At 45.8% G+C, this 6,014-nt stretch overlaps 1 pseudogene; it reads left to right on the top strand.

The window, feature by feature from the left end:
- Positions 1–823: 823 nt before the first annotated feature.
- On the top strand, positions 824–1,123 carry LOC118619614 (annotated as a pseudogene).
- Positions 1,124–6,014: the final 4,891 nt, after the last annotated feature.

Below are 6,014 nucleotides of genomic sequence, written 5' to 3'. Positions count from 1 at the left end.
TATCTATTAGGTGTTTCCTAATAATAATAACTAGAAATTATACATTGCATACAGTGTACTAGGTAGTATTCTACCTGTACTAACTCATTTAATCTTCTGAACTAGGCTCACTTTTTCAGATGACAAAACAGAGAGATTAAGGAACTTGCCCAAGGATACACAGCTGATAACTAATGGAACTGGACTATATAGACACTAATTTGTTAAAGCTTAAATGTCAATATCTTTTTTGAAAATAATAATGATATAGATGCAGTTTTTAAATTGGTCATTCTCTGATTAAGTCTGTGTTTTTAAACAAGGAGGCATGTAGAGTATTTTATCATTGTTGTAGAGCTTAGAAATTATGATGTTTTAAATGTTTTACCTTAAATTATAAACCTATTTTAATGAACCTTAGAGAAGAGCTTTAAGTAATTAACATGTTAACTTTTTGTATTAAATTAAAAATTATTTTTTTTACTGTTTAATCAGTGATACTTTAAAATCATTTTATTACCATATAGATATGAATCACATTTAAGCTACTGAGCATTTATCTTCAAAATACATGTTAGGGGTGAAGCGCGGAGACTGGCGGTGTCTGGGGTGAGTCCGAGCTCCAAGCCCCAGATCGCGGGAGAAGTCAGAAGAAACGAAGGACTTGACGCTGCGGAGCCCTGGCCACCGACTGCTGGCTCCTCGCCTGCTGGCTCCCCACCTGCCCCGCGGACCCTGGTGCCGGAGGATCTGCCCCGAGAGGCCCGCGGAGCGCAGCGTGCTGCTGCTGCCCGTGCTGCTGAGAGTAATCTGAGCGCCTCTCCACGGTCGGTTACAGATTCAAATGGAGGAAGTTTCCTTGGCTAACCTGGATACTAACAAGCGGGAGGCCATCGCGCGGGAGACCTGATAGAGGACTCTTTGGGCTTCTGCTTTGAGGTGCAGCGGGCAGTCAGTGTGGCCACTTTTACCCGGAGTTCGCGTTCACTGGTAGCGGGAAGGATTTTGGCATTCAGCCGGTGGAAGACAAAGGAGCGTGCAGCCCCTCGCTTTGCTCCCTTGTGGGAGAATCGGGAATCGGCCTGATCTGCAGCTGCAATGCCCACCTCCGGAATTCTGGCAGCTGCAACACGGGAGAGCCTGAGTGTGACCAGATCAATAACACAGCCTGTCCTGTGGTCTGCAGAAGTTGGGTAGCTAAGTAGAAAAAAAAATCAGACAAAAGTCCCGATTCCCATGGAAGATTCTAGTCTTTAAAAACCCAAGGTGGAGCCCTGGCCAGTTTGGCTCAGCGGTTAGAGCGTTGGCCTGCGGTCTGGAGAGACCCGGGTTCGGTTCCCGCTAAGGGCATGTACCTTGGTTGCAGTTTGTCCCCGGCCCTGGTTGGTCGTACGGGTGGCAGCCACTCGATGTGTCCCTTCACGTCGATGTTTCTCTCTCTCTCTCCCTTCCTCTCTCTCCCTCCCACTCTAGCTGTACAAAAAAATGGAAAAAATATCCTCGGGTGAGGATTAAAAATAAATAAAAATAAATAAAAAAAAAAAAAACCCAAGGTGGAGAATTAAACAATTTGGATTCTTGGGATCAGCTTTGAAACCCTGGGCAGGAGGAGCTGTGCAGTTTGATCTCTAAGCACTCCAGGAAGTGCGCAAGATCCCTGTGCTCAGGTGAGTAACCATGTGCCCAGCATGTAAGATCCTTTGGTTCCTCATCCTTTCAGTCGGCCTGACATCAAGGGCTTCCTGGATCGCTGACATTTTGGACATATCTGATGATCAGGCCTTTGTCCCTGGGCCTCAGCAGGACTGCCCCTCTGATCTCTGAGCATCTGATTCGGGCTTCTCCAAGACAAAATGAAAGTCAGGTATGAGATCTGGATATTAACAATTCCAGTTTGGGAAACCCAAGGAAAAGAATTTCCAGCTGAATCTGGTAGGGGAAGCTCTGTGGTCTTGGCTCCAACAAGAAGAAAAGGTCAAAACCACCAGTTTCCCAGAGGTCCAGCATTTACAATGACTTCAACGGACTTGGGGACAAGGGCTAGCCTTTTGCTGAACAGAGCCCTTTCTCGCACCCCACCTGGTGGCATAGGCTTAGCAAATGGACAACTTGGTTATCCAGACAGGTTGAGGATTTGGTTACAGTCCTTTGGGGAGTTGCAGAGAGATCTGCAACTATGCATGATCTCTCAAACTGCCAGATTCATATCTGGATATATTCGTTGGACAACAGTTTGGTAGGGCTGTCATTTTCCTACTTTGAGTTATGGTTACATAGCCAGTCTATGCGTCTGACTTGGTCATTGTGCTGGGTCACCACCTGCCTTCTACCCTAGCGGCAGGCCTGAGCTATAGAGGAGCATCATGGCTGTGCAGGAGGCTGTGGTTTGATGCTGAGCCCAGAGCAGACCTCTTCCAGCAGCCCTCAATGACATGCATGGTTAGTGTTAGGAGCCAGGGAGCAGCACTGGGTTTTCTCCCATCTGCCTGTGCAGTATCCTGTTGAATGCCCCTGTTCCTTGGGTTGTGCAGTACAGATCTCTGTTGTGGTACCTAGACTGTCACCACCTTCTCTGCCCTTCACAAAGGGCAGCCCTTTTCATTTGGTCCTCTTGGACCTTGAATACAGGAGCTGTTGTCTGTTGTTGAAAGTCAGAGAAGTGCTCCCAGAGATCCCCTGGCTTCAGGGAATGAGATAGGGGAGGATGGAAAGTGTGAGCCACATATCAAAACTACCCGCCACTTTATTCCCTGACTGAGTGGTGATGACGTGTAGAAGGGTGGGAGCTGCAAGGTGCTGCTTTATTTGAAATGTTTTCTTATCTCATTCTGTGCCCCAGTAAGGGGCCCAGCCTCCCCCATCGGGCTTGGCCCCATGTCCGTCCTTTTCCCAGCTCCACTGCCTATCTGGTTTAGCTGATGACTCCGGGGGCTGCCTACCACGCTGCTTTCACAGTGACCAGTTACAGTTCATCCCCTGATGCTCCTGCTTCTGAAGCCTGTCTAGTTCCCTTTGCTTTGGCTTCTTTTAAGTGTTTTCCTCCTTGTTTTTGTGGGAAACTCAGAAGAATGTATGGCTCCCTCTGTTGAAGTTAGGATGGAAAGAAAACATAATTTTTTTTTTTATTCTCGCCAGAGGACATTTTTCCTTTTTTGTTTGTTTGTTTGTTCAGACAGAGTGGGAGGGGGAGAGAGGAGAGAGAGAGAGAAACATCGACGTGAAAGGTATACATCCGCATGTATGTGGCTGCCACCCTCATGACCCAACCAGGGCGGGGGACAAACTTCAACCGAGGTACATGCCCTTAGTGGGAACCGAACCCGGGTCTCTCTGGACCGCAGGCCAATGCTCTAACCGCTCAACCAGACTGGCCAGGGCCGTAATTGTTTGTATAGGAAAGGCAGTGTGATTCCTAAGTCTCCTGTAGGACTGCCTTGCTAATATGCCCGCCTGCTGTGTCTTACTTCATGAGGAGTTATATCTTCCCACTTCCACTTGGATGTTGCTTCTTAGGACCTAAGCAGAACAGTAAGGGCTAGAGACGAGCACGTGGATGGAGCGGATCCTGATCCTTTTCTCTAACCCTGGCTGTGTGTGTATCCTTCCTTATTCCAGAAGGAATTATTTGGACTCTGTGGACTGCCGCGACATGCGCAGCTAGTCGAACCAGACCTGAGGAGGGGCGACGGGGGGTTAAGAAAGACACAGAGACATTATACAGAGAAAAGCTGTGGCCAAGTGGGACACTGCTCTCTGATGGAAGAACAGTGACCCAGAGCTAGTTCAGCATGTTTATTATATAGCAAAGATGAAGGGGGGGGGGGGGGGGGCTCAAAAGCTTCGTTGTCTTCAGAGAAGAGATGTTTCTACCGGCCTCTGAGCCCAAGGTCGGGGCTGTCGATACACTCTTGCCTGTGGCACAGACTGTTCCTGGGTGAGCCTTGCAAACACCACAGGATCAACAAGAGACCTTAGCTCAGCCGCCCTCCACTGTGGACTGATTTGGGTTACGTGCTCTAGAATATTCAGCAAACCATAGTCATAGGGTCTCAAGACTGTTGATTACTAGATTCTCTCTCTAGAGTTGCCCTGCTCAGGTCGGGGCCTAGTTACAGATTGGTTTTTAATCCAAGAATTATGATTACTTTTTAAAAAGTCAAACCTTGGCAAGAGCTAAAATAATTTTAGTTAATCTGTCCTTGACTTTTTACTGGCATTTCCTGGAGGGAAAATGTGAGATTCTGGCCTACTTCCAGATAATGTCTGGGAACAGGCTGAAGGTAAGGCCATGGTCGACTCTTCTCTCAGAGAGGGAGCTCGGATCGCGACATCACCATTTTCTCTCTGGCCTTCCCTCCTGGTCAGAGGAGGAGGAATTTGGGAAGTTCATATCATCTCTTTCTCTCTTGGTTTTTGTTTTTTGCCCCCCACAATTAGACCAGTAACCCCCTGCCCTGGATGGATATGAGTTGGGCAGGAACAAACTAACTCCTTTCATTTTGGTAGAGATAATGCTCCCTACCATATGGCTGATAGTGGTTAGGAACTCTCCCTTTCCCACCTATCTTCCCTCTAACAGCAAAGATCCTGTTCTTTCCTCCTCAATGAAATGTATCGATCACCCTGTAATTCTATTACGTATCTGTGAGTGGGGGTGGGGGACTCTTTTTTTTTTTTTTTAAATCTTTATTGTTGAATGTAAAATGTATTACAGATGTTCCACATTTTTCCCCCACTGACCCCCTCCTCCCCACTCACACCCCCCTCCCTCCTTTTCCCACACTATTGTCTGGGTCCATTGGTTATGCATATAAATTCTTTGGTTTATTTCTTCCCACCCCCCGACCTCTTTCCCTTTGAGGTTTGTCAGTCTAGCAATGAATTTGTACTTCTTAATCCCTTCACCTTTTTCACCCATTCCCCCAACCCCCTCCCATCTGTCAACCAACAAAATGTTTTCTGTATCTATGAGAATGTTTCTGTTCTGCCTGTTCATTTTGTTTGTAGATTCCATTGTCAATAGATATGCATTCATTGCCATTTTGTTTGTTCATATATTTTATCTTTTTCTTCCAGAAGACCCTTCATCATTTCATATAATAATGGTTTGGTGGTGATGAACTCCTTTAACTTTTTCTTGTCTGGGAAAGTCTTTATATGGCCATCAATTCTAAATGACAGCTTTGCAGGATAGAATAATCTTGGTTGTAGGTTCTTGCTTTTCATCACTCTGAATATTTCTTGCCACTCCCTTCTGGCCTGCAAAGTTTCTTTTGAGAAATCGGCTGACAGCCTTATGGGAACTCCCTTGTAGGTAACTAGCTGCCTTTCTCTTGCTGCATTTCAGATTCTCTCTTTGTCTTGAACCTTTTGCATTTTGATGATGATGTGTCTTGGTGTGGGCCTCTTGGGGTTCATCTTGTTTGGGACTCTCTGTGCTTCCTGGACTTGTATGTCTGTTTCCTTCACCAAGTTAGGAGAGTTTTCTGCCATTATTGTTTCAAACAGGTTTTCGATTTCTTGTTCTCTCTCTTCTCCTTCTGGCACCCTCAAGATGCAAATGTTGGCATGCTTGAAGTTGTCCCAGAGGCTCCTTACACTATCCTCATTTTTTTGGGTTCTTTTTTCTTTTTGCTGTTCTGATTGGGTGTTTTTTGCTTCCTTAGATTCCAAATCGATGGTTTGCTTCTTGGTTTTACCTACTCTACTATCAAATCTGTGTAAATTATTCTTTATTTCAGTTAGTGCCTCCTTCATTTCTGACTGCGCATGCTTCATTTCTGACTGGTCCTTTTTTATGCTCTTGAGGTCCTCACTAAATTTGCTGCGGTTCTCACTAAGTTCATTGAGCATCCTTATAAGCAGTATTTTGAACTCAGCCTCTGTTAGGTTGCTTATCTCTATTTCACTTAGTTCTTTTCCTGGGGTTTTGTTTTGTTTTTACATTTGGGACCTGTTTCTTTGTCTCCTCATTTTGGCTACCTCCCTGTGTTTATTTCTATGTATTACTTAATGAGAGGTAAGGGGCTATCTGA

Source organism: Molossus molossus, unplaced genomic scaffold, assembly GCF_014108415.1.
Source record: "Molossus molossus isolate mMolMol1 unplaced genomic scaffold, mMolMol1.p scaffold_m16_p_7, whole genome shotgun sequence".
NCBI lineage: Eukaryota > Metazoa > Chordata > Mammalia > Chiroptera > Molossidae > Molossus > Molossus molossus.
Note: the sequence above shows the minus strand (reverse complement) of the source record. Positions and strands in the feature narration are given on the sequence as shown.